The 22,376-nt window shown below is 42.9% G+C and overlaps 1 protein-coding gene across 9 annotated transcripts in view; it reads right to left on the minus strand.

Annotated features, from left to right (window-relative positions):
- Positions 1-22,376, minus strand: part of Osbpl3 (oxysterol binding protein like 3) — a 197,469-nt gene that overhangs the window by 146,939 nt on the left and 28,154 nt on the right. The window lies entirely within an intron of this gene.

Genomic DNA, 22,376 nt, shown 5'->3' on the forward strand with positions numbered 1-22,376 from the left:
CCCACTGGAAGGCTGTCATCACTGGAGTCCCAAAGAGTGCAGCAGCCTGGACGTGGACAAAACATCCAGATAAAGTCAAGCCTCTCAGCAACATTTTCCCCATTAAGATTCACACGTCATTATTTCCTGATTCTAGTCTCCCTGTCTGGGGCAGGCCAGGAGTTTATGATTCACCCTCTTAAATTTTAGAGGCTGCCCTGGGTGCAGTGCCATGCCCAGGACTCACTGGTTGTGAGAATCACACTGAGGGTTAGACTACAAACCACATGTCATGACACAGTGAGACAGGGACACTCATGCCACAGGGGCAGCCTGTCTTGTCCGCCTCTACCTTAGAGGCTTAGATGAAGCAAAAACTATCCATTCAGCCACTTCATTGCAAAGCAAAGGCACTAAGCAACGTCTCCAGCTTCCGCGCCAGGCCTCCTCCAAGGAATCTGAGGCTGGAGAACACACCCACTCAGGACACTGCAGGTCCCGGGAAGGCCTCAGCCCTCTGCGAGGCTGCATGGTGCTGAGTAACCGGCAGGTCCATGGCTACGACATTTGAAAGACACAAAGGAAGTGTGCAGAAACAAAACAGAAGAAAAAGGGGCACAGTAGTCTGAGTACACACTGGCTCAAATGCATGCCTAAAGAAAGATCCTGAAAAGCCGGGCGAGGTGGCGCACGCCTTTAATCCCAGCACTCGGGAGGCAGGGGTAGGAAGATCACTGTGAGCTCAAGGCCAGCCTGAGATGACAGAGAGAATTCCAGGTCAGCCTGAGCTAGAGTGGGACCCTACCTTGAAACACCAAAAAAAAAAGGAAGATCCTGAAGGGCCAGGCGTGGTGGCGCATGCCTTTAATCCCAGCACTTGGGAGGCAGAGGTAAGAGGATTGCCATGAGTTTGCGGCCACCTGAGATGACATGGTGAATTCCAGGAAAACCAAAGAAAAGAAAGATCCTGAAGACTAGAAAAATAGTTACCAAGTGTCTACATCAAGCCTGACTCATCACTCAGGCACTGGGACAGTCAGTTTGCCTTTCCACAGACCAAGGCTTTTCCCAAGGCACACCTGTATGGAGCAGTGTACAGGAAATGCAGAATAGTACCTCAAGAAAAATGAACTGTCTTGTGACATCTTTGGGTTTTTTGTTTGTTTGTTTGTTTTCTGGTTTTGCAAAGTAGGGTCTCACTCTAGCCCAGGCTGACCTGGAATTCACTACGCAGTCTCAGGCTGGCCTTGAACTCATGGCAATCCTCCTACCTCTGCCTCCTAGTGCTGGGATTAAAGACATGCGCCACCATGCCCGGCTGTGACATCTTTGGGAACAAGACTGTCTACAGCTCTCTAAAATCTTGTGTATTTTATCGGCAGACACAGTTCAATGTTTGTTTGTTTGTTTCTTCACATAGGGAAAACGTCAGACATTTGTTCACCTGCCTCTAGTAGTCATATAAAGCCCAGAGATTTCCAAGTATCCTGATGCACAGTCTTCTTTTGGAAAACCTATCTGCAATGCCATCAGTTCTCCTGTCCCCATCTTCCACCTCCAAAATCAATCCTGTAATCAATGAGGACCACTACTACCGCTGCAAATTCAATGTCCCAGGTCTTATCCCGGCAGATGTTGTACTGGTTTCTATGGGATACTTGATTGATAAAAGGGAATGTACCTTTCTGAAAAGTCCATTCAACTACTTAGGATCAGGGTAAGCACTATGACTCTGTATCTATATACATATGCATCTCCTAGGAAACCCATCTAATATTAGTGTCATGGTAAGAAACAGATTCAATTTTGAAGCAAACCATGCAAGTTAAGTTTAATAAAATGAAAACACAACTTGAAGAAAAGTGTTCATGTTTCCTGGTGCTGATTATATCTCTATCATGACACAAGTAAGTTGGGATGAATTGCTAAAGATGTCCCTACCTAGAATAAGCATTACAAACCATCACGGTTTGGATTAGTTCATGCTCAGTCTTCCTTACCATTATTATTATACTCCATCTGCCAGAGAAGTCAGTTTGTGAGGCTTACCTTGGGTTCATACTGAACCTAAACTACAACACACAATAATAATTAAACTAACAATCACTGGTTGACCAGTGTCCCCAGTATGGATAGGATAAGTAGTCAATATACTTTCTCTAACAGGCAAAGAAAATCAAAAAATAAATTTAGAATTTGCCATTATAAAAACAAGGAAAATTTAGAGGGAGAAACCAAGGACTTCAAAAGTGATCTTGGGCCTTGAAGGAGGACAGGATTCTTTCTGTTTTATGGTGTGGCATTCCAGGCACAAAAGTGGCAGTACTTCCTGAGCAGGTCATGAGATTTGGAGCCAGAGCTCCCATTTTCTCATTTGCATTAAACTGAACCTGATCTACTACTACGGCTGCCGGGGATACTGACAGCAAGAAACTCCAGATACTAAAAACACCGTAACAACATTTAAAACCTGAAAATCTTAGTCATCAGACTTCCTTCCTCAAAAGAGAAGGAATTAAAAGCTTTGACAGGCACTGTTTTTATTAACATTTTCCATGATTATAAAAAGTATCCCATGGTAATACCCTCCACCACCACCACCCCACTTTCCCCTTTGAAATTCTATTCTCCATCATATCCTCTCCCCATCTCAGTCAGGCTCTCTTTTATTTTGATGTCATGAGTTTTTCCTCCTCTTATGATGGTCTTGTGTAGGTAGTGTCAGGCACTATGAGGTCATGGATATCCAGGAGGGAGCACGTTGTAAGGAGTCCTACCCTTCCTTTGGCTCTTACATTCTTTCCGCCACCTCTTCCGCATTAGACCCTGAGCCTTGGAAGGTGTGATCAAGATGTTACTCAGTACTTCAGTCACTTCTTTCCAGCACTATGATTCCTTCTGAGTCATCCCAAAGTCACTGCCATCTGAAAAGAGAAGATTCTCTACCCAAAGTGAGAGTAGCGTTAATATAAGGGTATAAATATTAAGAGAAGTGCTTACTGGGCAGTTTGATAAGCATAATATATACATTTTTCCAGACATCTGTTATACCCCTAGGGCTCATGACTACCCCGGTTTTAAGTTTTCAGTATCAGAGATGTGTTTCGTCCCATGGAGCCGGCCTCCAGTCCAACTGGAGGGCAGTTGGTTTCCGCCATGACAGATGCGCCACTATTGCACCCGTTGGCTCATTTGGGCTGGCTGGCCAATTATAAGTCTTGCAGTGTCCACTGCTGAGTATGTTCACTGGTGGTATCTCTTTCTCCCATTGAACTACATGTAGAATGGCTTCTCCCAGCTTTCTGTCAGCTGGTCTACATGGAGGAGATTATCAGCTCAGTTCTAGCCGGATTTCTCAGTGGCCTTGCTGCCCAAGCATGTGGAGTCTTCAGCAATAGGGTCTTACCATCTATTCCTGGTGGGAAACCAAGGGCCTCGGCAATGGCCTATAATGTTTTGGGGCCATCAAGGACCTCCCTGGCCAACAACTCACTAGAGGTATCCCATCTACAGGCACTGTTTTATCCACATGTTTGTAGGGAAAAAGAGAAAAAGAAAAATGCCATTTGTATTTTTAATGGCAGTTGCTTTTTAATGACATTTTATCCATTCAGTTTTACTCTTACTTGAATTTATTTTATACTGAATTTTTTCCAGTACCATATGTTTTTCTTTCTTCTTTCTTCTGGGTCATTTTTTCTGTGTAACCTCCTCCTCCTCCTCTTAGGAACAAGATGCTTCTTTTCCATGAGAATCTTCACAGTGTGGCAGAGGAGCTCAGTGGAGCTCACGTGTGAGTGAATCTGTAAGTACGTGGACTAGTCCCAGGTGTTTGTTCACCTCGCCTATGTGTGTTCAATGGAGAAGCAGAGAACCTATGTCTGAGCCCTTGAGTCCAGAGTTCCTCTCTGCATCTGTAAGTGTGCGAAGCAAAACTTCATCACTGTTTTTGGATCACTGGTCCAGTGCCCAGCCCCATGCTTCTTCCTAGGCATGCCAACCAACCCCACTACTGTACACCAAATGGAACACACTGCTTCTGTGAAATGTCATCTGTCAGATAGTTAGTGGCTTTTCAGATATATTTATACTGTGGTGGTTTGAATTAGGTGTCCCCCATAAACTCATGTGATCTAAATGCTAGCTCCCCAGCTAGTGGCAATTTGGAAACTGTATCCCTGCTGGAGGAAGTGTACTGTTGAGGGTGGGATTATGGATGTTATAACCAGCTTTCCCTTGCCAGCGTTTGACACACTCTCCTGCTGCCAGGAGGTGAAGTTCAGCCTCTGCTTATGCCACATTTTCCCTGCCATCATGGAGCTTCCCCTCAAGTCTGTAAACCAAAATAAACCTTTCCCTCCTAGAAGGTGCTTTTGGTCAGGTGCTTTATGCCAGCAAAAAGGTAACTGCAACACATGCCCTAGATGGTTTCACAGGTGTGCACAGAGAATGCAAAGACATGAACCTCTTAACTGGTATAACTTTGTGGGGTCTTCTGGGCTAAGTAGGAAAGTATTTTCCCCCCCTCGGATCACTTACAGGAATTGTGATGGTGATATTCTGAATGAATGAATAACTCACAATTACCACATCATTGTCAAAAACATTTTAGAAACCACAAAGCAAGAAGCAGTAATGCTGGCCCAAAGGGATAAAAATAAGACTTTTCTTTCTCTAAGGACTTTAAAAACACCTCTATCACTCATTCTGTCAACAGTATCTAGTTCTTTCTCCATCCCCTTCACTCTTGTAAAAACAAAATCTATTCTATGACTGTCCTCTGACCACCTAACGCAGTGCCTCACATTTATTCATTCAATGACGACCAAGCAGTTACTCTGGGAACCAGGGATTTGCTAATGACAAAAGCTCTGCGTTCATGAAGCTGGGCATCTAGCACCTCAAATAATGTTAGAGCACTCACCAGACATTCACTGAAATACTCTGCAGGAGATGTAGCACCTGAATTTGCATACAAGGATTTCAAATGTGGCTTAGCTGTTTAAAGTGACACATTCACATGCAGTAAAATGATTGTTGGCAGCAAGGGAAAAGAAAAAAAAAAAACTTAAGGTACACAAAAAGCTTTGATAAACTGAGCAGTTTAGAGTTCTTTGCAAAAAAAAAAAAAAAAGAGTATCTTTGCAAGTCATGTTACCCTTTGAGGACATAACTACATTAACCACAATGTTAGGATACTCATTTGGGGGCTGAGGATGTGGCTCAGTGGTATAGCACTTGCCTAACATGCAAGAGGCCCACATTCTTATCCCCAGCACTAAAAAATAAAAAAATGTTCATTTTCATAAGAGGTTCAAGTCTAGGATCTGTTCAAAGAAAAAGTACAAAATACATGTTGGACTGATGAATAACACAGTTGATTTTAAATGCTGATTTCTTAGTACTTCTTCCAATTGCTAAGTAAAAAAAGTACCCCAAAACATAACAGCTTTACACAACCTTTTTATCTGACTCCTAATTTGGGGATGAAGAATTCAAAAAATAGTAAGGATCTGGTTCAGTCCCCAAGGGGCTGGAATCAGGCTCCAGGTGTGGCTGGATTTCTGCTCGGGCTCAGCGTTCAAGAAGGCTTCCCAGGAGGAGGCTAGCTACCTCTGGCTGTGAACCAGGAGCCCAACAGAGGTGGTGGTTAAGCGCCTATATGTGGCTTTTCCAGCATGGAAATCTCGGAGTAGTTGTAAGGCAATTACCGGGAACTAGTGTCCCAAGAGAAGTAAGCAGAAATTGTACAGCTTTTTACAACCCATTGTTGGAGTCACAAAGAAATGTCTGCCAGGTTCCTCAACCAACTCATATTCAATAGGTATATACACAAGAGCCTATCTACTGACAGGTAGGAAGGGGGCTTCTAGGCTTGTTTTTGGTTTGGGGTGTGTGTGTGTGCGTGCGTGCGTGCGTGCGTGCGTGTGTGTGTGTGTGTGTGTGTGTGTAGTGGGTCTTGGGACTAAACTCGGGACCCAACACATGGTAAGTGCATGCTTTACCACTGAACTATATTCCCAGCATGGCCATTTGTTAAACAGTGACAGAAGGTAGGTTTTATTTTATTTTGTTTTGTTTAACTTTATTTATTTATTTTGGTTTTTCAAGGTAGGGTCGCACTCTAGTCCAGGCTGACCTGGAATTCACGATGTAGTAGCAGGGTGGATTCAACTCAAGGCAATCCTCCCACCTCTGCCTTCAACCCCCGTCTCCCAGTGCCAGGATTAAAGGCCTGCGCCACCATGCCCTGCTAATGTGGCTGGTTGTGCTTCAGATATGAGTAAACAAGAGATTTGAAATATGCTATTCAATTCAGTGCAAATACCTTCTTTAATTAAATAGGCTACTCTTATCTAATTGATTGACTTAACAAAGGAGTGAAACAACAGTCTTTGAACTTTAGACTCTTAAGCAACAAAAGGTCACATAATCTCAGGAGTCTGCCCACTTCCTGGGGCAAGCTCAGGGGAACCCTACCACTCAAGTAGCAAAGGAACCTCTCTCTCCTGCTCAAGGGCCTTCACTGCTCACATAGACGGGGGATTCCAAAACTGAGCAGCTAGTGGGTAAGACAGAGACGGACAAAAAGGCAGAAATTGACCCCATCTCCATCATCAGCTTTGGCAAACTCCAAACTGCCTTCATTCTTTTCTTCCCCATAGTATCCACAAGCACTCAACAAGGATCTGCTGTTTGGTTTGTTCAAAGTAAAAAATTTAGAGTATGACTACTGGTCATCATTCTCCCTCCACTCATATCTTTAAATCACTACAACAGAGAGCCGGGCGTGGTGGTGCACGCCTTTAATCCCAGCACTCCGGAGGCAGAGGTAGGAGGATCGTCATGAGTTCGAGGCCATCCTGACACTACATAGTGAATTCCAGGTCAGCCTGAGCTAGAGTGAGACCCTACCTCGAAAAAACAAAAAACAAAAAAAGTCATTACAACAGAGAAAGCAAGTTTATACCACAAGAGGGCGAAAGAAAAAATAATAATAATAATACCATACAGCAAACTGGCAAAGCCAAGGATCTGCAGCAAGTGGGGCTTACAAGAGGCACAGCTTCCCTGAGGGCAGACAGACAGATACAACCCTCCAACAGCTCCAAATGCAGCAACTGACCTAAAAGAAGAAAGTCTTAAGAAAAGACAAAGTTGCCATTTCCAAACATCTTCAGTACTGCTGAACAGAAGATATCAGACTTCCTGGGGTTCAGAGGAACATTTGATGACTGTCTTCAGAGAAGATATCTGACTTACTCTTTTTCCAAAGGTAGGAGTTAAAACAAGCAGACTTACTTTATCACTAAAAAATAAGACCCTTTTAACATTCAAAAGCCACAGCTGAGTCACTGAAAAACCTTTCTGAGGCAAAAGAATGTCTGCCAGCAGAACCAGATGGTGTAACATACTGGGTGACAGTTAAAGAGATCTCCTCTTCCAACCCTGAGATAGTAGAGTCGATTCTATGGAAGAGAGATCACCATCTTTTCTTTAAGTGAATAACTTCTGAATCACATATTAAAGGTCTCAGAATCCTTAATTACATATCTGTATGGTGGGGGGAGCATGTGTGTGCGTGCACGCATGTGTGTGTTGGTGCAGGTCAAAGGGCAACCTTGGTAGGTTGGTTCTCTCCTTCTGACATGGATGAAGAACAAGATAGCCTTTTTTTCTGGTGGGTAGTTAGCTAGGAGCTGGCCCAAGAAAACAGGGATGACACCTTGCCTGCTGTGGCAAGACTAGAACTTGAGTCTCATTTAATCTCATCCAAGATGGCTGCAAGCAACAACCTCTTACCCCCTATGCTCAGCACCAGCTTCCTGTTTCTTCCTCAGTTTCAAGGTCTTAGCCCCATGGGTAGGCCCTTCCTGAGTCAGTATACCTCTTGGGCCAACCAATCATGTCCCTCCCTTACACATCTGAGCCTGGTGATGAGGCTCATTCTAATTGGATGTACAGCTCACAGAACTGGACCTGAGCCACGTGTGTGAGCTCTCTTCGTCTTTCTCCTCTTACCCCCTTAGCTGCTTCTCTCCTTTTCTATGTGAAGGGGATCTTTTCAGTCTCCCTGCCCTCTTCCCAGCCAGAATGTGCTTTTGGCTTAAGTTTTCCTGCTTTGCTTTCCCTCTTTTTTTTTTCAAGGTAGGGTCCCACTCTAGCTCAGGCTGGCCCGGAATTCACTATGTAGTCTCAAGGTGGCCTCAAACTCACAGCGATCCTCTTACCTCTGCCTCACGAGTGCTGGGATTAAAGGCGTGCGCCCCCACACCCAGCTGCTTTCCCTCTTAATCCTAAATCTCCCTAAAATAAATCTCATAATTCATAATTTACTCTCCTCTGAATCAGCATTTTCAGTTCTTTACTAACATGAATAAGAACCTGGGATTTGACAGCTGCGTAGGAATTCTAATCCAACAGAATTCAATCCTGCATCAATTCCACCTTGTTTGAAACAGGGCCACTCATTTTTGCCACTGGGAAGGCCTGACTAGCTGGTCTGCCAGCTTCAGGACTCTAGACAAGTTGGAATTATATGTACCACTTTGCACCTGGATTTATTTTTTTTTAATGATTTTATTTATTTATTTGAAAGTGACAGACAGAGAGAGAAAGAGGCAGATAGAGAGAGAGATAGGATGGGCGTGCCAGGGCCTCCAGCCACTGCAAAGGAACTCCAGATGCATGCGCCCCCTTGTGCATCTGGCTAACGTGGGTCCTAGGGAATCGAGCCTCGAACCGGGGTCCTTAGGCTTCACAGGCAAGAGATTAACTGCTAAGCCATCTCTCCAGCCCTGCACGTGGCTTTATGTAGGGGCTGGGGGAAACAGGCTTGTACAGCAAGCATGGAACCATCGCCCCTATACCACGCACATTTGTATTTGAGTAATTTACCTGGGCTACTTCTGAAGCCAGTTAGTCTCACTAAGCCTGACCCCCAACCCTCATCTTCAAAGATGCGGGGGGGGGTGTTTGAAGCATTGCAATTGAGAGATCAGATGGGGAGAGCCCCAGGAAAAAGATTTTCTGTGTATACAATGTGTATGGCTGCATAGGAGGCATCAGGGCAAACTCTGCTCCTAACAACACCGCTCCTGAACACAGAATCCTAACGCTCTTAACGCTGTCCACCAGGCTTGACCTCACCTTCGCAAACTGTCGCTGACCTCTAAGGGGGTTTCCTCAAGCCTGGCTTCTTTGCTCCTTTTGTCAGTTTCAAGGCATCATGTACCTCCCCACCTGAAAACACTGTTAGCAAGCTCAGCAGGCTCAGGAGGACTAATGTTAGCAGTTTGATGTAATTCCACCTAGGAGTTAACAATCTGTTTATTCGCATTACTGTAATCCTGCCTTACATATCATTGAATAACCTGCAATTTTGACTTACAACCTATTTCAGAGATGTTTCCATGATACGATATATACACACAGCATAATTTCATACCATCTATTGTGCTCATTATTTCATCAGTGTAGCACATGGGAACATGAATGACGCAGGGACGGCATCCACCGAGTAGAAGACAACGGTGACTGAAAGTGTTTTAGCTCCTATTTTGGAAAATCAGGTATCTGGGGGCAGAATTAGATGGTTTATGGCATCAACCTTCATAACACTCTCTGCTGGGGATTTTTTTTCTCCTTTTCTATAATCATCTCCAAAATAAGCTATCTATGCCCAAATCTTTGCTTCGGGCTCTGTTTTCATGGGAACCAAACTGGGGCAAACTGTGGGGAGCAAAGCTCCAGCCTCAGTCTCCAAGTCAGCAACGCTTTGTGAGTCAAAGGTGCGTACATCAAGCGTGTGGAGTGTGAAATCTATTTTCCCACAAAAATCTTCTTATAAATGATTAGCTTCAAAAGCCACGCCATAAAAACCATTAACTCTGCAACAACAGAGCACCGACATGAAAGTTCCTAAGGAAACACATGACTTTATCAGAACACATTTTTTTTACCAGGAAAAAAAAAAAAAAAAATCAGTAATGTATCAAGGCTCTAGGAACAAATATCCACCCATCTTGACAGACACACACACTGATTTAAAAAAAATTCTGGATCTCCATGACCTTGCAGTGCCTGGTACTACCTACACAAGGCCCTTACAACAGCAGGAAAAGATGATATCAAAATAAAAGGGGGGGCGGGGCTGAAGGAATGGCTTAGCAGTTAAGGCATTTACCTGTGAAGGCAAAAGACCCAGGTTCAATTCCCCAGGACCCATGTTAAGCCAGATGTACAAGCATGTAGAGTTTGTTTGCAGTGTCTGAAGGCCCTGGCACATCCATTTCTCTCTATCTGCACCTCTCTGTCTCTCATAAATAAAATAAAATATTTAAAAAGGAGAGACTAATTGAGAGGGGGAGGGGATATGATGAACAGTAGAATTATGAAGGGGAAAGTAAGGGTGAGGAATTATGGCTTACTGTCTATAATTATGGAAACTGTCAATAATTTTTTTAATTGGCTACTGAGCCGGGCATGGTGGCACACACCTTTAATTCCAGCACTTGGGAGGCAGAGGTGGAAGGATTGCCCCATGTTTGAGGCCACCTTGAGACTACATAGTAAATTCCAAGTCAGCCTGAGCTACAGTAAGACCCTACCTTAGCAAAAAAAAAAAAAAAAAAAAAAAAAAAAAAAACTTTTTTAAGTGGTTTCTGTGGAAATGCCAATTTCAATATTCATTTAAATAGTTCTAACTACTTACAACGTGAAATCCAAGACAAACAGAAAAAGTTAAACTCATCAAAGCTCCTTAAAAAGGAAAAGCAGAAACAATTTAGCTCAACACAGAAAACGGAAAATTTCTTGGCTGAAGATAACAAGGGTCCAAAATAAAAATAAAGTGGCCCATTAGGAACAAGTCTGTTCAGAATTAATGAGGTTATGAAATTTGGAACTCCAGTCACCACAAAGCACAACTTGAAGTCAATGCCCAAAGCTAGAAAGAAGGCAGTTACAAAATCACAGAAGACTGAGCCTGAATTGCAAAACATTTCTGAGTTTCATGTTCTATAACCCCAGGCATTATATCTTTCTTTCTCTCAGTGCTGGGGACTGAATTCAATGCTTTGCATATGCTAAACAAGTGCTCTACCACTGAGCTACATCCCCAGCCCTGTCATATCTTAAATAATAAAGTTGTAAGCCTATAAAATAGCATCAAGCTTCCACAATTAGTATTTGCTCATTTAATATTCAAATCAACCCTCTATCCCTACGGCATCCAAACTAAAAAGTCTCTTTAATACTATAGCAGACTTCCAGTCCATCACAGCTATGGAGGAAGGGATGATGATTGAAGCTCACTTATCCAGGGGAAGTTTCATAGTGGCAGAAGAAGCTGGCCTGCCTTCACAGGTCCAAGGAGAGAGAGAAAAGCCACCAGCAGTGCCATAAGCAAGCACACTCCTCAGACTCCAGGCAAAGCTCAGGCACTTTGCATATCTTTACAGTGGAATTCCAAATCCACCCCCACACCTTAGGGCTGGAGCCTAGAACCCGCCCCCAGTGACAGCTCCTCCAGCCAGGTGGCTGCAGATCTAAATAGCAAACTTAAAAAAAAAAAAAAAACTGAATATATTGGGGCCATCCACTCGAACTAGCACAAATATCAATTATTAATACTTGTGGCATCAGGCTGATGTCGGAAAGAATGAAAAGGAAAGAAATCAAAACCTTTTAGAAAATTCTTTCTAATGCCTAACATAAATTCAAATTCATCCTTAGATGCTCTCTTTTTCAAGTTTCTTACCAAAACATGCCTTGAATAAAAGCAACTACTTGCTCAGGTAAAAAGCAAATCAAAAATCACTTTTGCAATTATGCATAAAGAATTTATGTTCAACTTCATATATCCCTTCTGGCCAAAAGGGAGGAAAAAGATAAAGTCACTGAATATTATCAAGTATATGCATACAAATTCATGACTATGAATGGTGATATAGAATATAAGTCACCTTGAGAACTAGGGGAAAAATTGATATACCAAAGTCAAAAGTCTGTCAGTATGTACACAGACATGCACACATACACCGAAGATGCTCTTTTCCTCTTCCCCAGAAAGTTATGAGCATAAAGAAAAAAATAATCATTCACTATTTTCTTCCAGGTAAGGGATGACAAAAAGCACCACAGGGAATAAATCGGAATGAATGATCCTCACAGTTTGCAAGAAAATTTTAGTCTAAGCAAACACAAATAAATGGGGACAGACATTTCAGATGCATCACCTGCTGCAGACGCTCTCTAACATCAAGCAGAACGCCCACGGTGCATCGCCCGGCCTCAGCAAATAAACACTGCCAGGGAAACATTAAATATTTTCACTTTTGTTTTAAGCACTAAAAAGCATCATTTTATTCAGATATGAATGAGTCAGCAGAGAGCTTTGGCATATATTCAAGGATGTTATTAAGTGGATTATACTACTAATAACTGGGAAGAAGGACAAGAGGGAATGTTAAGGCCTTCCTCCAGGATACTGGTTCAAGCTCTGAAAAGAGAGCTGAGTTGAGACATTAATCCTTAAGAAGGGCTAAATTTGGGTTAGGAAGCACCTGAAAACTCCAGACACTGGGGCTGGAAAGACGGCTTAGCGGTTAAGGCACATGTCTACAAAGCCTAAAGACCCAGGTTTGATTCTCCAGGTCCCATGTAAGCCAGAGGCACGAGGGGTCGCTTTTGTCTGGAGTTCATTTGCAGTGGCTGGAGGCCCTGGTGCACCCATTCTCTCTCTCTATCTCTCTATCTCTATCTCTACCTCCTCCCGCTACATTTCTAATAAATAAATAAAAATAAATATTTTTTAAAAATCCAGAGATTGGAATGAAATGACCATTCTTCCAGGGAGGCTAGTTTGATGGCATAAGAAGCTAAGTAAAATAAAATAATCCAATATTTGATTTTAAGAAAGGAGAAACTGAGGTCCACAAGCCAAAGCTATAACCAATGTCATGTAACCACTAACCACATTCTGGTTATCCAGATCTCAGGACATTACACAGTGCACTGCAGTACACTATAAAATCTATAAAATTTCACACAGTATGGTTTAATCTTTCATACCTAAACAACTAATTTTTTTTCATTTGAGAAAGAGTAAAAGAGAAAAAAGGCAGAGAGAGGGGAAGAGAGAGAATGGGCACACTAGGGCCTCTAGCCACTGGAAATGAACTCCAGACGCATGTGCCACCTTGTGCGTCTGGCTTTACATGAGCACTGAGGAATCCCACTTGAGTCCTTAGGCTTTGCATGCACTTCTTTAGCCCCCAACTAAGATTTTTAGTATCTTTGAAAAATAACCTAAAAGTGGATGAAATTTACAAATTGTTATTCTACCAATAAGGAAAGGCATCTCAGTAGACGAGGTAGTCACATTGAACCTTCTATTTCCCTCCAGTTCAATGCAACTCTTTGAAAATACTACACATACTCTGTATATTATATCAACACGGTAAAGAGTAAAGTGAGGTCACTGCAGGGTTCCCTGATCCTGACAATATGCAAACCATCAGCTGAATTTATCATCAAGAGTAGCACTAATCCCCCCACCCCCCGCGCCACCTTCCCATCACATAAAATGACTGGGCTTTCTCAGGCATCATACCACCTCAAAAAATTTAATGCTAAGGAAAGTATGGTGGCCCAAGTCTATAATCCCAGAACTTGAGGCTAAGGTAGAAGGACTTTGATGAGTTTAAGGCCAGCTTGAGCTATAGTGTGAGTGCCAGGTCCGCCTAGATTAGAGACCATACCTCAAAAAATAAAACAAAATAGCTGGGCATGCTGGCACATGCCTTTAATCCCAGCACTCAAGAGGCTGAGGCAGGGGAGAGAATCACTATGAGTCCAAGGGCAGCCTGAGACTATATAGTGAACTCCAGGTCAGTCTGGGCTACAGTGATATATATAGATATAGTGATATATATAGAGATAGATATATGTAAATTTTTATGTGAATTATATAAAAATATATAAATTTATATATGTCATTAAATTTACTGATATAAATACGTGTGTGTGTGTGTATGTATGTGTGTGTGTGTGTGTGTGTATATATATATATATATATATATCACACATATATATATGTATATATATATATATGTATATCAGTAAATAGCTGGGCATGGTGGTGCACCCCTTTAATCCCAGCACTCAGGAGGCAGAGGTAGGAGGATCACCAGTTCGAGGACACCCTGAGACTACATAGCTAATTCCAGGTCAGCCTGGGCCAGAGTGAGATCCTACCTTGGAAAAAAAAATCAGTAAATAAAGTATTTTTAAAAATTAAATCCTTCACTGGTATAGTTTTACTCCATCATTTTCATTCCTCTGGCAACCATCTATGGTGTAGTGTTTGATATTCAACTATTTATCAGCTCTGCCACCTATCCACTAGCTCCTATCTGTACAAACCAAGTGACTCCTCCTCCCATGGAGTTTCCTTCAGGGAAAATGGTGCCACCGGGGTCTAATTTCCTATCCCTGCAGGAAAAAATGCTCCAAAGTTGGGCTTAAATGTCTCCTATTAAAATGCTGCATTTGGGTTGGCGGGGTGACTTAGCAGTTTAGGCGTTTTGCCTGCAAAGCCTAAGGACCCATTTGGACTCTCCAGGTCCCACGAAAGTCAGATACACACGGTGACACAAGTACATAAAGGTGGTGCACATGTCTGGAGTTCAGCTGCAGTGGCTGAGACCCTGACATGCCAATTCCCTCTCTCTCTCTTGCGCTCTCACTCTCTCACTCATAAAAAATTTAAAAAAGCAAAACAAAGTGCTGCATGTCTGCTGAATAATGGCCAAATTTTCAATATTCCTTTTAAAAATATTTTATTTATTTATTTATGAGGGAGAGAGAGAAAGAGAGAGAGAGAGAATGGGCGCACCAGGGCCTTCAGCCACTGCAAATGAACTCCAAATGTGTGCACCCCTTGTACATATGGCTTACATGGGTCCTGGGGAATCGAACCTGGGTCCTTTGGCTTTTGTAGGCAAGCGCCTTAGCTACTAAGCCATTTCTCCAGTCCTCAAAATTCCTTTTAAATAGACATCTACCATGTAAGCACTTGTTAGGACACTCAGTATGAAATATATTCTAAGAAAAAACATGAGAATTAAGCACTAGGAAGGAAACTCGTGTTATTTGTATGGGGGGGAGGTGTACAAGAGACAGAGCCTAGGACCTCATATGCATGGAGTCTGCCACTGAGCTACATCCCCAGACCAGGAAGTGCCCTTTAACAAACTTGTTTGCTTTGTTTTTGTTTTTTTGAGGCAAGGTCTCACCACTCTAGCCCAGGCTGATCTGAAATTCACTGCGTAGTCTCAGCATGGCCTCGAACACATGGCCTCCCACCTCTGCCTTCCAAGTGCTGGTATTAAAGATGTGCACTGCCACCACTGACTAGGAGGTGCCGTTTAAATAGAACCTGCAGATTTATAGCGACTGTCTTTCAGATCCTGGTCAAGTAGATGTGAGATAAATGCTGTATGAATGAATTAATTAATAAATGGACTGACTGGATGAAAAAAAAAAAACTCCAAATCACTCTAGACCAAGGTACCAAAGAAGGCTTCATTAAAAAAAAAAAAAAAAAGGTCACTTCACAGTGCCTGACACTACCTACACAAGACCATCATAATAGGAGGAAAAGATCATGACATCAAGATAAAAGACAGACTGATTGAGAGGAGGAGGGGATATGATGGAGAGTGGAGTTTCAAAGAGGAAAGTGGGGGGGAGGGTGGGAATTACCATGGGATATTGTTTACCATCATGGAAGTTGTTAATTTTAAATAATTAAAAATTAAAAAAAAAAAGCCAGGAAAAAAGAAAATGGTCACTGAGGGCTGGGGAAAATGGCTTAGCAGTTAAGGCATTTGCCTGTGAAGCCTAAGGACTCTGGTTTAATTCCCCAGGATCCACGTTCGTTTGCAGTGGCTGGAGGCCCTGATGCATCTGTTCTCTCTTTCTCTCTGCCTCTTCCTCTCTCTCAAATAAATAAATAACATATTTTTTTAAATGGTCACTGCCACCTGTTTCTACTTCAAATGTTCAATGACATGACCTAGAACGGTCCAGAACATGTCCCAGGATAATGAGACAAAATAAATAGCCCATAAATAAAACAACCTTCATGCCAATCCACACAACTAAGAGGTAGACAAACAGAGATACCTCCTCAGGTACTGAACACATGCCAAGAAAGGGTGTGGGTGGTGATAAGTAGTGGTCCCAAGTAGGTTGCAAGAAACTTTTCTCCACCCAAAACTTTTCTTCCTTTTTCATAATATTCCACTCACTCCAGCCAAAGCACATTTCTGAGCCCGAAGCATCTACTAGCTGCATTATGAAACACTGAAATATGTCTATTCAATACAAGGGGGATGGCAGCAACATACAATTTGCCCATACAACAAAGTTCCTAACTAATATATAAAAAAGAAAAGAGAAGAAAAGAAAAGAAGCCAGGTGTGGTGGTGCACGCCTTTAATCCCAGCACTTGGAAGGCCTAGGTAGGAGGATTGCCATGAGTTCCAGGCCACTCTGAGACTACATAGAGGTCAGCCTGAGCTAGAGTGAAACCCTACTGGGGGGAGAAAAAAAAAAAAAAGATGTCTATTAAAACACCATGGTTTTCATTATTGCAAACTAAGATGCCTTCAGACATAGTTACTACTTATTCCCTTCACCAAGAAATACCATCACTTTTTAATTCCTTCTCTGTAAAGGATGTCAAAATCTTTTAGTCCCAAGGTAAGTCATCAAACCAAACTAGCTCTAAAAGTTCTATATAGTTAAAGAGGCATTATAGTTACTTATATGCCAAGAATCATTCACATGCCTTGAATTCATATAAACACATCCACTAGAGACACAGTTGACTGGACATTTCTGCTGCAAAGAAAGCATTTAGACAAACAGCAATAGCTGTGCTCCAACTGTTCTAATTCAGTGTGGCTGGACAACTTGCTCATGTGGGTCCCCAGTAGTAAAAGGACAGAGGGTGTGTTAAGGTTTGCATGTGAAAGGTCCCACACAGGGTCACTTTTTTTTTTTTTTTGAAGTAGGGTCTCACTCTAGCCCAGGCTAACCCGGAATTCACTATGTAGTGTCATGGTGGCCTTGAACTCACGGCAATCCTCATACATCTGCCTCCCAGGTGTTGGGATTAAAGACATGCGTCACCATGCCCAGCTTCAAGTGTTTTTTAAATACTTTTTTGAAAATATTTTTATTTACTTATTTATTTGAAAGAGAAAGAGGCAAATAGAGAGAATGGGCATGCCAGGGCCTCTAGACACTGCAAACAAACTGCAGACGCATGTGCCACTTTGTGCATCTGGCTTCTGTGAGTATTGGGGAATCGAACCTGGGTCCTTTGGCTTTGCAGGTAAGTGCCTTAACCACTTAAGGCATCTCTCCAGCCCTTTTTAAAATACATTTATTTATCTATTTGTTTATTTATTCATAGAGAGAAGAGGGGAGTAGATGAATTCTCACAAAACCAAATGGGCACACCCGAACCAGTTGCCGCTACAAACTCTACATGTATGCGCTACTTTGTGCATCTGCCTTCACTTGAGAAATAAATGGGGAATCAAACTTGGGCAGTACAGGCCCGCAAGCTTTACAAGACAGCACCTTTAGCTGCTGAGCCATCTCCTCACACTCCTCAGGCATTTTTTTTTATTTTAATTTTTATTTTTTATAATTAACAACTTCCATGATTATAAGCAATAGCCTATGATAATTCTCTCCCTCCCCCACTTTCCCTTCTGAAAATGCCACTCTCCATCATATCCCCTCCCCCTCTCAATCAGTCTCTCTTTTATTTTGATGTCATCATCTTTTCCTCCTATTATGATGGTCTTGTGCAGGTAGCGTCAGGCACTGTGAGGTCATGGATATCCAGGGCATTTTGTGTCTGGTGGAGCACGTTATAAAGAGTCCTACCGTTCCTTTGGCTCTTACACTCATTCCGCCACCTCTTCCACATTAGACCCTGAGCCTTGGAAGGTGTGATAGAGATATTGCAGTGTTGAGCACTCCTCTGTCACTTCTTCTCAGCACCGTGATGCCTCAGGCATTTTTTATAGTAACAGAAAATAAAGACAGGTGCTGGAGAGAAAGCTCAACAGTTAAGAGCATTTCCTACGCAAACATGAGTACTTGAAGTCTGAGAGACCGCATGGGTCACTCCCTGGACCTATGCAGCAACTAGGACTGGACATGCGAGTCTGTCACCACAGTCCTATAGGAGAGCCGAGCCCTAAGAATCACCAAACATCTCTAAACCACGTCAAGCTCCCAGATCAGTAAGAGACTTGGGCTCGAACAAGAATGAGTATTAGAGCTATGGAGGGGGACACCCAACATTCAGGCCACCTTGGGCAAGCACACGGGGTATTGTGTGGGTGCCAACACCATGCACACATACCACATCACAGAGGCAAACAAAACCAATTAAATTAATTTAAAAAAAGAAAAGAAAAGAAAATGGACTAAGACAAACGCCCAAACAAGTAAAATGTCATTCTGTATTGACATCCTCTAATTTCAAACCTGGAAGTTTTTAATAAGAAAATGACAGTCAGGAGCTGGAGAGATGGCTTAGCGGTTAAGCGCTTGCCTGTGAAGCCTAAGGACCCCGGTTCGAGGCTCGGTTCCCCAGGTCCCACGTTAGCCGGATGCACAAGGGGGCGCACGCGTCTGGAGTTCGTTTGCAGAGGCTGGAAGCCCTGGCGCGCCCATTCTCTCCCTCTCCCTCTATCTGTCTTTCTCTCTGTGTCTGTCGCTCTCAAAGAAAGAAAGAAAGAAAGAGAGAAAGAGAGGGAGGGAGGGAGGGAGGGAGGGAGAGAGAGAGAGAGAGAGAGAGAGAGAGAGGGAAAGAAAGAAAGAGAGAGAGAAAGAAAATGACAGTCAAACCATGTTATCTGAAAATTATAAGGGCAGTAAGTAGATACACTGAAAAGGTTTTTCAAAGGGGCATAAGAAGCACCACATGGGAATAGGCGGTCCTAGCCAAGGGCTCTTGCTGACATACTGGAGGGACCGACGACACTAAGGCTGGAGAGAGGGTGAGGCAGCAGAGCAGGGAAAGGAGAAGCCATGCTCTGGATGATGCGGCCTCCAGGATCCGCAGCATGTCTTAGACACCGAAACCTTCGTGAGAGCAAAGGAGGTGCGTGTCCACTGCTCTGTACACTACCAGCACTTAAACAGTGTCTCCCGATAAATTATTCTTGAATTAATAAACTGTACAGTTCGCTCACTGATAAAATTGTTCCAGGCTAGAAGAAAATTTACCAGCTAATTATCTCCAATAGGACAAAAACCAAGCCTTCCCACAATGAGAGCAGGAGCTACAAAGCCATTCTGGGATTCATTTATTTCACCAACAAAAAATGAGCTGATGCCGGGCGTGGCGCAGCATGCCTTTAGTCCTAGCACTTGGGAGGCAGAGATAGGAGGATCACCATGAGTTCCAGGTCAGCCTGGGCTACAGTGAGACCCCACCTTGAAAAAAAAAGAAAAGCGCAGAGTCCTGCATGCTGGGAATTTTCCGGTGCTGGGGACACAATGGTGGACAAGACAGATGGAGTTTCTGGCCTTCATAGAGCTCCCATTTTAGGAACTTGCCCTGGCTGATCTGTGAAAGACAGGCTTTCTGGGGTGGCCTTTAAACTTCTGGTTTTCTCTACTCCGATACTCAGATACATGTGAAATCTGCAGTTGGTCTCTTCATATCTCTGCTCAAATTGACCAAACTGAGTAAATCTAATAGCAATTCCTGGTCTTCTGTAGGCCCTTTCTTATACTTACTTTAACGTGCTCTGTGACATTTATTAGACCTGCCACGTATATTTATTTGTTTGTAATACAAACTCCACAAGGGCAGGGCCTTTGCTGCTTTATTTCAAGAACCTACAAGAAGGCTTGACACTGAAGTTAGTAGGCCTTTGACAAATACCTACAGACTGAATGCTTTTCTTTAGACATATCAGCACGACACTCACTCAGCATATGCATGGCTGCACACCCTAGGGATTGTGACCTTACACGTCTTTCAAATGAGCCCTTGGCCCTACTGAGAAAACTCTGCACTGGTAGCTATCAGATCCACTATTTCCCAGCTGCCTCCACCTTACCAGCTTGGCTGCAAAGTGTCGGATTCCCACTTCCTACTGCAAGTCATGATTAACAAATGTCCGCTTCCACCAAGGGTCAGGCCTCCGTGGAAAATACTTACTGACTCCTCTCAGCAAGACAGTGGCCCACAGCCAACATGAAGATGCGAACTCAGAGGTGACTTCCATCATCATCTATGAACCCACCTCGCCATGTCACTCTGCCATGAAGGCGTCAATAAAATTCTACTGCCATCACTGGCCCTGCATCAATGTAGCAACTCACTCCCAGCTCACTGAGACTTCTCTGTTCTCAGACATATCCATACCTGCCCAAGATACAAAGGAGTTGCTTCATTCACTAAACAATCAAGCCTCCTCAAACTAAAATACAGCTAAATTTTAAACCATAATCCTCCCAAGGCTTTTCGGTACTCTTCTTTATGTTCCACCTACTCATTCAATGCATTTGTTAGTACAGAAAACTGAAAGGGGTGGAGACGGAGCTCAAGCAGGAAGACCGGGGGTCAATCCCCAGCACCCATGTAACAATGCCAGGCAGGGAAGCCACACTTATAATCACCCCTGCACTAGGAAGACAGTGATAGGAGGAGCACTGCAATTGTCGTCCAGCCTAATCTGTGATGTCCACATCCATGAGACACCTGGTGCGTTTAAAATAGGGAAATTGGCAACCTGAGGATAATAGCTGAGATTGTCTGCTGGTCTCCAATGGCATATAGGCACATGTACCAGCACACACAGGGGCCTATATATGAATACACATATACCTATATACAAAACACATTAAAAATAAAACCCTGAGCTCTAGAGATAGCTCAGTGGTTAAGACATTTGCTTGCAAAGCCCAAGGACCCAGGTTCAACTCTCCCAGTACCCACATAAGCCAGATGCACAAGGTGACACATGCATCTGGAGTTCATTTGCAGTGGCTAGAGGCCCTGACACATCCATTCTCTTTCTCCCTTTCTCTCTTTCTCTCTCTCCCCTTCCCTCCCTCCCTCAAATAAAGAAAATAAATAAGTCAGGTGTGGTGGCCCACACCTTTAATCCCAGCACTCAGGAGGCAGAGGTAAGGAGATCACCATATGTTGTAGGCCACCCTGAGACTACATAGTGAATTCCAGGACAGCCTGAGCTACAGCAAGACCCTACCTCGAAAAACCAAAAAAAAAAAGGAAGAAAGAAAATAAATAAAACCCTGAACTATAACAACATCCTGTTATCTTCTTCACATCCCCTCACAACTGTCACGACTGTCTTCTGTTCTGAGCACTCAGGACAAACATGCTTTTCAAACATGTTGTTTATAAACGCCTCTCATTGCAGAATGGCTCTCATCATTTGACTTGGAACTTTTGGATTATTTGTATTCATCCACATAAATCTGACTTTTCTGGCATTTTACAACTTTCCCACCTGCCTTTTAGCTATTTGTATAATTTCATTTTAGTAATAAAACTTCATTTTTCACTAAAGGTACACTGATCTGTTTCTTTATTGGAAAATCCAGTTTTCTCTCTCTTAAGCTTTTGCCTTCCAGCCATCACTTTCTTGCTATAGAGTTCATTTGGTCTATTGAAATTCCTTTTTAAAAGGTTTTCACTTTGTTCTGTTGTCTAGTTCCTGGGCTCATGGTCTGTTCTAGCAATGAAAGTGGTAAGATCCCGGGCACATCCCCTCATGTCCACAATTCTTGCTGCTTATCACTATAATTGGGAGAAGTCATGTTCTATTTGCCTTGCTCAGTCAAAGTCACCCAGGTAAAACTGCTATTTAGAACATTCCAGTCATCATACTCAATAGGCTTATTGCTTTGAGTGAAAAAGGACTCAATACTCTGAAAGAAGCAGACTGATGCTATCTGTCACGTAATTCCATTCTCTTGGTCTTTGCTGAGAACAACAGCAGTAGAAAATGAAAAATTAGGGACTGGAGAACTGTCTCAGCAGTTAAAGGCATTTACTTGCAAAGCCTGATGGCCCAAGTTCTATAAGCCAGTACCCACATAAAGTTAGATGTACAAAATGGTACATACATTTGGGGTTTGGGTACAGAGGCAGGAGTCTCTTCTTTCTCTCTCTCCTCTATCTCTCTATCAAAAAAATAAATATTTTAAAAACTAAAAAATAAATGCCACCAATCTAAGGTTTGGGAAACAAACTCAATTGTTTGTCTACTCATCAATAATTTTATACACATACACACACACACACACACACACACACACAC

This window comes from Jaculus jaculus, chromosome 16, assembly GCF_020740685.1.
Source record: "Jaculus jaculus isolate mJacJac1 chromosome 16, mJacJac1.mat.Y.cur, whole genome shotgun sequence".
Classification (NCBI taxonomy): Eukaryota; Metazoa; Chordata; class Mammalia; order Rodentia; family Dipodidae; genus Jaculus; species Jaculus jaculus.